The sequence below is a fragment of the Carassius carassius genome, chromosome 32 (genome assembly GCF_963082965.1).
Source record: "Carassius carassius chromosome 32, fCarCar2.1, whole genome shotgun sequence".
Lineage (NCBI taxonomy): Eukaryota > Metazoa > Chordata > Actinopteri > Cypriniformes > Cyprinidae > Carassius > Carassius carassius.
The window spans coordinates 16,527,400-16,539,662 of NC_081786.1; positions in this window are offsets into that span (position 1 = coordinate 16,527,400).

The following is a 12,263-nucleotide window of genomic DNA, read 5'->3' on the forward strand; positions in this document are numbered from 1 at the left end:
TGTCAAATCTGAGCTTGGAAATCATGCAAAATTCCCAATCATATGGATTTCTGCTGAAATTATTGAATTTCACCCATGAAAATTTGCCAAGCAGTGGTAACTGTGGCCACACATTTTTATGTAAAAGAACCCTGGCCTATGCTAAAATCACTATATATATATATATATATATATATATATATATATATATATATATATATATATATATATATATATATATATATATATATATATAATATTATTTGTTAATTTCAGCTTGATTGAACATTTTTATTGTCATGATGGGAGTCCTTATTCTCCATCGAGGAGGCTTAATTCCAGTCTCCATAGTCACTCTTCTTTCGAATTTGGAGATACTTTTGTTGACTAGTTAGAATGAGATAGATATGCTCATATGGTAGGAATGTGGCAAATGGATGCATATACAAGCTTCTAGAAATTATTATCTTGGATAATAATAAGATCATGTGTAAAACCATACAAATGATTCCTCACAGTCTACTCATATACTGATAGAAAAATGCCTTTGGAGTTCAGTAGATCATCAAGAGAAGAATGGACAACATATTCCTTTAACTATCCAAAATATAATTAAAAGAAAACTGTTCCCAAACTTTAAATTCCGTTGAGTGAAATCATCCAGCAACTCACTTTCCACTTCCATTGGAATAGGCCGAGGCACTGGCACAAACAATCAAGCACACATAGCAGGAGGCTGCACATTACACTCCCTGGACTCAGCACTGAGCCACAGAGCAAATAACCGTTTTCATAACATTATCACATTATCCATTCATATCTTATAGTGTCATCTGATCATAAAAAACTGTAAAGGTTAACAAATTAACCCATGCTGTGCTGAAAATCCTTTACCTAATTTGGTGTTTCCAGTTAAAAATAACCAGCTTCTTAAAACTTGCTTTAAGTCTCTCATTCCACTATATTATCACCAAATCTGGGTTTCAATCTCATACACCTCAATGTATGTGAATAAAACATAATTTGTGGATAATTTAAGATTAACTAGCATGAGGATTTAAAAAAAGTCAGTAAAGTGTGCATATTTTTAAAGACACACATGCACACAAACTAAACTCAAAGGTACAGATTTAAAACTGTATGAATAAATATAATGCAATAACGATGAATTGCATTATGAGACAAGTATCCCTTTTCCAAGCAACACTGAGCAAAAATAGAACAGCGAGTGTTTTCAAGCAGTTTATTAAAAAAAATTGAATTTTTTCATTGCTAAAATACTCAAGTGCTATACTTTATCAAGCGAACCGGTGTCAGAAATACTTTGTGTTTGAACAGGCGTTACAAGAGTCACAAATTTAGCTATTCATTTGCATTAAGACAGCAATGCCCTTTTGTTGTTGATACAGCATATGCATTTATTCCAATATTACAATTGATTTAAGCTTTGAAAAAACCATGCAGAAAAAGGTATATGACACAGATATCTTCCCATTTCATATGAATATCATAATTTAGAATGTTATCTCCTAGATAGCAATGAAAATGAATGGAGAGCAAATTTTGCAATATGATTTTCTCTTGAGTAAAAGACCTTGTAAAAGCAGTCCACACAGCATCACGTTTATGTTCAGATATGTCATGATATCAGTCAGTCTGCAATCAATAGAAACTCATTTCCCATCCCCAAACTCACCCGGACTATATAAACTTATTAAATATATAGCTCTATTCTCCAGCTGCATGTTAATAAATGTCACAGGAACACTTTCTCAGTGGAAAGGTTTTGCTGATATCTAACTGCTGTCATCTGATCTCTTTGAACTCTAATAAAGAGTTAAGAGACAAACTAGGACTGATTGAGGATGTTATAAAGTGTTGTTTTGTAGAAACCCTTTGCACTGAAAATTCCATTGACCATTTTCCTCATAGAAGTGGTGATTAGTTAACGGATATTTGTTCAAGTTTCCCATCTTTTTCCATCTTTTAAACCAAGCTGGACATGCACATCAATAATGGGTAAATAGTGGTTATAGGACCATGCTGTGCAGTGACCCGTTAAAATGAGTTAAATGGGAAAAACATCAATTGAGCGATATCCAGCGTGATGCTTCATTATTGTGACGTGCATTTATACAACCAATTAATTTGAAGTGTCTGTAGACCCAATAAGGCTCAACAAGAAGTTATAATGATACGACTAAATTAGCTTCTCTCATTAGTCCTGTGAGGTCTAATGTATAGAAGACTTAAATAATTCATTAATTAAATGATTGCATAAGCAATAGCTTTGTCACACACTTAGTTTTTTTCATCAGTATGAATCTTGTGTTTATCAGAAATGTATTTAATAAGATTACACAGACATACAGTGATGTTCAGTAGGCTCACATTGGAAACCTGATATTTAAATTTAAACCTCCATACTATTTGATTTAAGTGTCTTTGCTTCAGAAATATGTGATATTCTCTGCTATGTTACTTTATGAAAAAAGTCTTTTTTTTTCTTTCTGTTTTTTCAGCCTGTGCAAACTAAATTCACAAGTGAGATTTTTCAATAATACCAATCAGCAGAACAACGACGTCCTCTTTGACAGGATCACATATTATCAAGCATTATTAACAGTTAATTGATTCAGTGTGCCTGAAGGGTATCAAACCAGAAAGTTATCAAACAGCCCTTAAATCACCTTGCAAAGACTTATGGAAATAATTTCTTTCCTATATATATATATATATATATATTACAGTTGGTCCAGCAGTTTTTTTTTTTGTTTTTTTTTTTTTTTTACTTGTACTGAATTTCCCAGATGTCTAAAGTTAATTTGAAAACATTTGTTTATTCTTTATTTCATGGCTTTAGCCTCATGGCTAAGTATTCCAGATCTACTACAACAGAGGTTTCAGGTAAAGTTGATCTAGGAGGTAACAAAAAAAAAAAATGGTTAAAAAAAATGTTGCAGCTTTGAGTCCTGGAAGGATGAATTACTGAAACATTTGCAGTAGAACCTGCTGTGAGATGCACCTGCTAAATGAGAAGTAAAAACTTATTTTTCTGTATATCATAATCTGTTTATATTTGAAAATGTTCATGCAGTGAAATTGCATAAATGAGAGCACAAAAAATATCATTTTCATCTTTTGAGTAACTAAAAGTCTACACTTCAGTTTTGTTTATTAGACCAGTCCAGTACCAAGAAAACACTCATACTAACATTACTTAATCGACTCAAATTTTATAGCATTTCTATTGCAATACTTCTTGCATTCCACAAAGCTGACGTTTACTCCGGTAGTTTATGAAATAATGAGAAATAACATTAAAAAGCCTAACAACATTCACAGTGAGGGATATTATCACAAGTACTCTGAGAATTTTCAAATCTCCCACACAGGAAGATCTATTCTCACTGCACATTATCATATATTTTTATTGGCAAAGTAAAAACTGGGGCAGTCTCAGAGAGGAGATTATCCTTATCAACGTCACAGACCTAAAGCTAATAAGTCTGCTGCACTCCAAGCTTGCCAATAACGTGCTGCTGCAAGTATGTAGGATTTTTACAGGCTGTGTGGGACTGCTCAAGGAAGTAGTTGGGAAGAGAAACAGGTGCGTCTTGATATATAATTAGGTAAGTGCATTATTTCAATGGCCTGGAAAGAATACTCAGTGGGTGATAATGCTAGCAAGTGAGTTATTTGTTGTTCTCTGGTGTATCGCACACATTAAACAGGCTTTGTCTGGTATGTGCAGATGACTTTTAGTGTTGTATGACCTTCTCTTTTGACATGCTTTTTGCACAAGATCTTGGCATTTGTGGTGCAAGACATCTTAAACACAGCTTGGATGAGGTCTACAGCTTTAAACTTGTTTAGCTTTAGCCTGTCAACCCATATATTTTGGAATAAATATGGAACAATAAGCATATTTAGTACATGATATAAATCAGACTCTCCCTGAGTCTGTTTCTTTCTGTATATCTTTAGTGGTTCAAACTGAATCACTAAAAGCAAACAGGCACAAATATAAAAATGATCAGATATTAGCTACGATTTTTTGTGTTAAAAGTGAATTGTGTTATTGTTTCATTTAAAATATTTTAGCCTTTCCCAGCTTTCCCCCCAAACTGTAAACAGTGTGGCTTTGTGGTGCTATTAAAACATTGTTTTGTTTCTGTAAGCATTCTTACCAACCTAACAATGGCACAACCAATTTGGGGAATACAGACACATTAGAAAAACCTGCCAAACATTAGAAAGGGACATACTATTCACTACAGTTTCCAGCTGAAATGACCAATAGTGACGGTAAAACAATAACATTGTTTATTACTTTTCACACAAATTATAATTACAGGCAGAATACACATATATAATTATTTTTTTGCAGGACTACATTATGACTTGTGAACTCTTTTAGCATAGTGCATGATTTGTAAATTAATATATTTTGACATTTGCTTCAGAAAACCAGCTCTATTGTTGGATTTTCTGACATAGTAAACTTGCTTGGTAGCACACCTGGTAGTGGAGTAATCTTCTATGATCCTAGTCTCGATGATAAAACTTAAAGACTTGTAGAAGCACCTACAGTATTTTCTAATGCAATAAAGCATTAACAAGTAGAACAGATGATTTCAGAGAGGCTAGCAATAGCAAGCTAGCTTTGACAAAGCAAATAATATTACAATAATAACGTCTTCCAATCTCGCTTGGTCTACAACAGTATAATGTAACTGCAATTTTCCAGTGGGCCTGTGTTAAATGTGAAGTGGGTCTATTAGTTTATCTGACCAATCATGTGACCAAAGGCAGGAAACCTGTTTGATAACAGTTATTTTGCAATTATGTTTGGTGATACAAGTAGTTCAGAAATTTCACACTTCATCTTTTAAAGAATAGCTCATCCTAAAAATTTTATTTTGTTGACATTGTTTTAATATATTTAAAATTGTAATATTGTTGATAATTACTAACCCTCATGTGATTTTAAATGAGTTATTCTGAAGCCAAATCATAGCCTAGTATAACAAAACAGGTTATTAAAGGGGTCTGTATCCCAGCAAAGACTGAAAACTTTGCGGTAATATGATGTAAATAAAAAAGCAACCCTGTTGTGTTCCATAGTCCTACAACTCCATTCATATGATTCATTCATCATTTTTTCCCCATGGTGTTTTGAAGTGATCACACAACAGTGGCTTTTCTTGGTTTCAAGTTTAGGCAAAGAACTCAATCATGCATTACGGAAAGAGGGATTTTGAGGCACCAAGGGATACTGCACAGCTGGAATGTCCTTGCAGCTGACATAAATAACAGGAACTAGTGAGGACCCAGCCAGCATCTGGGAAAGAGAAATAGAAAGAGAGAGGACGATTGAGAGAGACAGGGAAAAAAAGGTCTTCCGTCACACCATGCTTCATTATTTGGCCCTGTCAAAACATACAATGTGCTGTGTGTTCAACTCATGACCCTTTTCAGAGTAAGTTCACCAACTATGGCCCTGATGAGAGAGGACAGGTCCTCGGATTTCTCTTGGACTGGGTGAGCTCCCAGTAGAACCTGAGCGATCATAAAAAGTTAAATTTTTACAGATATACCTCAGTATATTACCTGGATGGTTTCCTCGGCCCTAGTCAGCTCTGATTAGCTCAGAAACTTAGGGGGGACGGTCAGAGACCAGCCAGGCGGAACCACTAATTGGAAACCTCGGTTCACTAATTCCAAAGGCATGATCTTCCCCTAAGCAACCCTGATAAACATGAGCTTACGTACAAGATCAATACTGGTTGCCTAGAGATGCATTGGCTGGCCGAGGGCCTTGATCGTTGTATCTACCCGATGCCATTTTTTCTTTTCATTAGCCCACATTAGCCTCCAGCCTGAGGCTTGATGTAACACACAAGAGGAGGATAACAATAGGAAAGTGGTGCTAAACAATTATCCAATTAACCTAAAAGGTTGGCCGTGTACTGTTCAACTTAATGGGTCACTGCAGTGTTGCAATGCCCAAGCATTTTACCCAAATTTTGTGTATGCAGAGATACAGATGTACAAAGTAATCACACACAAAAATGTTTGAAATTGCAATAAAAGCCTGGAGAGTAATGCGAATTAAGCACATTAAATGTACAATTTGTAAGATATTTGCAGTAAAATATCCAAAAACCACTAGGCTAGTGTTATATATTTTGTCCAGCTGATAACTAACAATATCTCTAATGTTTTCAACTACTTGTAAATTATGAGAAAATTCCCATTCTAAACAGTGACACGGGGCAGTGTAGTCGCCTGTCAATGATGTTAGTTACCCTTTGTTACCGCCTTTACTGACGTACAGACCACATTGTGTTACTTATTTATGTAACATAATTACTGCTACCGTCTGTCGCTGGTTCTGTCGACAAGGACAGATCCCGTAAACGTAAGCGTATGTGCAAACCAAACGAACCAATAAGAGTTTGGGACAAGAGGAGAGAAAGAGCAAGGATTAATATCGGTGTTGCATTTTCTAGATAGAGAGAGCTTCGCGACAAACTTCAGCTAGAAAGAGATGCCTATCTCGCTTGTGTTTTACTCGACAGGTGAGATGTTTTGATTCATATCTTTACAGAAAACGTATGCTATTATAACGATCAACAAGATAAGTATTATGGGGCATACAGGCTAAATGCAGGGCATCGTGTCTCTAGACCAGCGCGAGGACACGTCTGATCCATAGTCTGGTCGCGTCTTTGCATTGACTTTGTTTGTAATCTACTCATGCAAATCGTTGAACTCACGTTTGAAAATTATGACATCAAACACAACATTTATAAAACTTTACCTCATCCGTTAAATCCATGATTTATCTTTCCGTCTAATTGATGGCCGTCAGCGGATGGGTAGAAGACAACAAATCCCATCATTCCACGCTCCTTCTTGCGTCATCAAACCACGCGATTGTTATTGTTTTGGTAGTGCGCCTTCTCATGGCAGGTCCTACAACCTGTACCTTTAAGTGATATTGCATAATAAACTGTAGGTCAGCTAAAAAAAAACCATCCTGAAGCTTGAAGATGGAGAAGGAGAGCCATTGACGAAATATCCATTCGGCAGAGAGGTGCCGTGAAAGTGAATCTGAAAAAATTATTTGAATAATTAATGTTGTTCAGGAGCACAGTAAAGGATTTCTTGATAGGTTAACAATGGCAGGTTGATACTGAAAATTAACAAGCTCAATCTCATCAAAAGAACGAGCCAGTTTGCATAAAGTCAATGCTGAGTGTGATGGTTGTGTCAAGTAAAACCTTCCATTTTTAGACTTGCCATTGGGATCCACGTGTATATTATGAGGTCAGCGTGAACTCCATTTTCTACTATTATAATCAGTGGAAGAATAAATGGCAATCTATCCCACAGCATGCTTGTCTCTAGGCTTCTTTTGAGCTGAGCCAAAGGCCCTGAGCTGTCTTTGTAGTACAGACTTAAAAAGCATCATACTCGTTAGCTACTTGATAAATAATGAAAACATCACAAACTACAGAGGGAGAGAGAAGATGTAGCACATTTGGATTCAAACTCACTCCATGCCCTGGCAAGGTCTCTAGATCATTATTGATGATTCAGTACATCAGTGATGTTCAAACGGTATGGGTGTGTGTCAGCTCGCATCAAGAGAACAAGCTGGTAGTCATTTAACAATTAATGCAAGATCTATTGAAGAGGCCAGAAGCTCCATGCAGGCTGCTGTTGACGTATGCTGAAAAGTTAACCATTTTGGCAGTGTTTTCAAATGCTAATGACGCACATGACTATGATTGCTTGGTGGTCAAGTGCATTAGCAACAGTATGGCTCACGAGGGAGGACAACCTAAATAAGTCAAATAGAGTTTATGGGCAACCCTGTGAACAGGAAATCTGCTGTTAAAGAAGTTCACCCAGTTTTTATTTATAACTCACCCTCATGCTGTTCCAAATAATTTCTTCTGTGGAACACAAAAGGTGAATATTGAAAAATATCCTGACAGCTCAGTATAATAAAAGTAAAAAGGAACGGGTGCTGTCAAGCTCTGAAAAAGCACCATAAAAAAGATCCATATGCTATGCTCTTTTATGATCTTTTGAAGCATATGATAGCTTTATGTGAGAAAAAAAGGGAAATTCAACACATTGTTTGCCAAACTTCTTCCCCTAGGCATCAAAACAGCATTTTTGTAGTTTTGTAGGGCTTTTTATTTTTAACATTAAAAGTCAATGCTGTTTTGGACACTGTTTACCTTAGGAAATAAAGTAATAGAGGTTTGAAACTACATGGATCTGAGCAAATGAACAAAGAGCGATCATAATTGGGTGAACTATCCCTTTAGTGGCCATTGACACAAAACACGTTCATTTAAAGGGGTCATATGATGTTGCAAAAAGAACATTATTTTGTGTATTTGGTGTAATGAAATGGGTTAATGCGGTTTAAGTTTCAAATAATTGACATGGTCCCTACACAGTGTTCATTGCTCACCACTCCCTGAGCAGAGGAAACCCTTATGAAACAAAAATGTATTGCAGTATATTGGAAAATATCATGTAATATATTAGGCATATATTCTTAATGGGATTTAATATTAATATTTTCCAATATATTGCAATATATTGAAAACGGCAATCATTTGTATATTTTGCAATATTTTATATATGTATCATCAATATATTATTAAATGTATTCAAATATATATTAGAAAATAAAAAGGGAAAATAATATATTACAATATATCACAATATATTGTAAGAAATATATTGGTAAATATATTTTCCTTTCGTAAGGGAATCTGTTGAAGTTTACCTCACTTAAGAATATTCGTTCATGGATTTGCGCTGCGCAACATCTTCACACACGGAGAAGTGTGACATCACATACCTCTGTAAATAAATACAAATTAAATTCATGTCTCTTACACTTCAATGCACTTTCAATCCACTTTGCTTCGAACTGGAATCATGGCGGAAAACCCTGTGATGTCCACTTCGCAGGGCTCTTACGTTCGAATAGAACAAACATCTGAAGTAATAAGAGAAACATATAAAATGTGCAGAGAAGGGGGGCGCGAGGACTGGAATTGAGAACCGCTGATTTGTAGTCATTTTACGTTTTGCGTTGCATCGTGCTGCATACACAGAAAACTATGTCTGCATTTGTGATCGGAGAAATGATAAACAAGCACTACGTAACACTGCTCAAAATTAGCATTTAAATCATCTGTGGCAAATCCTTTACATATGTAAACCTACTTACAGACTGTGAGTCAGAACAGCCAGCATTCTCTCCCAGGATCAGGAAACAGTGCTCCAAATAATGGACTGCTCACATCTGAATATTTGAGTTGAACTGTTCTGGAACAGTGTTGTAAATACAACTTAACCACTGATTTCTAATTGTGTCCTCTTTTGGAAGACCAAAGAAAGTAGTTTCGCTTTCACCAGGAAACACTCAGCGATTCCACAACATGGAGCCGGCGGTAACAGCTGGAATAAAAGTTGACACATTTTCGTGTTGATTTTAATGTTTGTTTTGGACCATTGTCCGGATGGAAGCCCCTTATAAGATTTATAACAGAGGCAGTCAGGTTTAGACATTTTTATCTTATAGTATTTTAATAAATCCTTGATGCTATGCATCTGAACAAGATATACAGGATCTCTGGCAGAAAAATAGTCCCACCACATTAAAGATCCAGCAGTATATTTCATTGTACACCTGTGGTACTTTTTATCCCTGCTTGCACCAAACCCATCTGCTGGGTTTGATGCCAAAATGCTTTTTTTGTTTAGTTTTTTTACTTTCATCTGACCATAGAAGCTAGTCTCGTATGAAGCTTCAGTCGTGTTTGACAACTGAATACGCTGGAGTTAGTTTTTGGATGAGCAAGGAGGATTGTTCTTGAAACCCTCCCGAACAACATGTGTTTGATATATTTCTACATGGGATTTCTGACCCCAAGACTCTATTAACAAGACTAACTAATTCTCCAGCTGTGATCTTTGGAGAATCTTTGGCCACTCAAACTCCCCTCCTCACCTTGCATTAGGACAATAAGACAACGTCCTCTTCCATGCAGATTGGTAACATCTTGATTGGAACTTCTTAATTATTGCCCTGATGGTAAAAATTGGGAATTTCAATGATTTAGCTCTTTTCTTACAGTCACTTTCTATTTTGTGACATTCAGCAATCTTGTTCTACACATTTGAACTATATTCTTTGGTTTTACTTCTTGTGATGGATAATTAAGGGAATTTGGCCTTTGCGTTCCTCATATTCACAGTCCTGTGGAACAGAAAGTCATGGCTGGACAATTTCATGTTTGTAAATTTTTTTGAAAGAAAGATCAAAAAGATAAACGATGCATATTTATTTTCACAGCCACCTTTCCTCGTGTTTACCAAGGGTGCCAATAATAATGAAGGTCACTGTAAACTTGTTTCCCATGTTTATAGAAAGCTGTCATGATGTAAGATCGTCATTTAAAAAAATGGGTTGGCAAGTGTTTAAAAACAATGCCAGCATAAATTAGTGTAACATAGACAGAGACCTTTGCATCCATTGGGTTTCTCTCCTCAGTGATGTTTAAGAGCAGTCAGTTCATAAACTGCTCCCAGCAGGCCTTTGCTTTATGTATCCCCTTTGAAATGTCACTTATCTGCTCTTACATAACATATGGCCTTTAGGAGGGCACTTTTAATCATGAGTGAAATGCAATCTTGCGTCAGCATTTGTGTGCTGTGGCAATACATCTATGAGGCTGCTGTTATCCATATGAACTGCAGCACCAATGAACGTTCGCCAAAATATCTCAATGCACCATGCTGTGAGATTTATGGAAGCTAGAGTGAAATTGTGAGGAGGACGACAGGAAGATGGTTTTCACAGACATATTTCTCTTTTGACAAAGTGCATGAATCAATAAGTGAGGCAAAAAACTGAAACTCCCAGTAACGGTTATCTAAAGTCAATAGCAAGACAAAGACAAAATGTCTTCACATTTGAGCAGACATGCCACAAATCAACAAGCATTCAAACAGAAGCTCTTCAAGTGATTATGTACAAGTATGTTACATTCTACTGCACATTTGAGCTCTTTATAAGATAACAAATATTATTCTGTGGCAGCACTTAGTAAAACTGACATATAGTGAGAAATTTTCGCAGTAAGAAGTTGTATGGATAAACAATTTAGACTCTTAAGTCCAGGCCTATTTTATCTTGCTAGAAGACAAATGCTTCTTTTAGACCCCTAATACTATAAAACCACTTTTGACTGTGTAAATTTGCAGAGAAAGTGTTGCAACGATTTGGAGCATCTTTTTCCACTGATGGCCAACTGTGGGATTTTAAAAGCATTTGTAAACTTCGATTTTTCCCTTTCTGCTCAGGATAGTCACTAGTGAAGGGTGTGGGACTGTGCGCATTCTTGTGGTGGATGGGGAACTCAAGAATTTTTCTTTCACTTGTTAGCATTGCATGATGCTTCACATTAGTTTACAGGTTCTGATAGCTTATTAAACACTCTGTCCGTCTGTTTTTCAGCTTCATTTGCTGGCGACTTTTTTCTTCTCAGCCCAAAAGAGTCAAGACATCAATCTTGAACAGGGACTTTGCTTAAATTCATAAAGTCCTGGGGACAAAGTTTTTTGTGTTTTGTATGTTTTGTCAGTATTTTTAAGTTGTTTTCAAGTAACATACAATATTATTCAAAAATTTTCTTATGCTCACCAAGGCTGTTTTTATTTGATAAAATGGTAATAAAGTCCATTACTCTTATTATTATCAATGTTGAAAACAGACATGTTGCTTAATATTTTCTTGGAAATTATGCATATTTTTTTTTTAGGATTCTTTAGGATTCAAAAGAACAGGGTTTTTTTTATAGAACTGTTTTATAAAATTGTAAATGTCTTTACTGTCACTTTTGATCAATTTAATGCATTCTTCTTGAATAAATATTTATTTTAAGTAGAATAAATTATATTATATTATTAATAATATAATATTATTTTATTATTAATAATATAATATATAAAGTTTGTTCCTTATTTTGAGACTCCCAACAAAATATGATCTTCTGATATATTTGCCAATATAGCAACTTCTAATATTTTTACTATAAAACGAAGCAAAAATACAGACTAAAACAAATCTTGTCAGCCTTTGATGACAACCCTAATTATGAATATTTTTCGAGAGGGCTTGACTTATAATAGAAAAAGTTAGTCTTTACTCACAGTCATCAGTCGTCATCTGTTTATTTTTC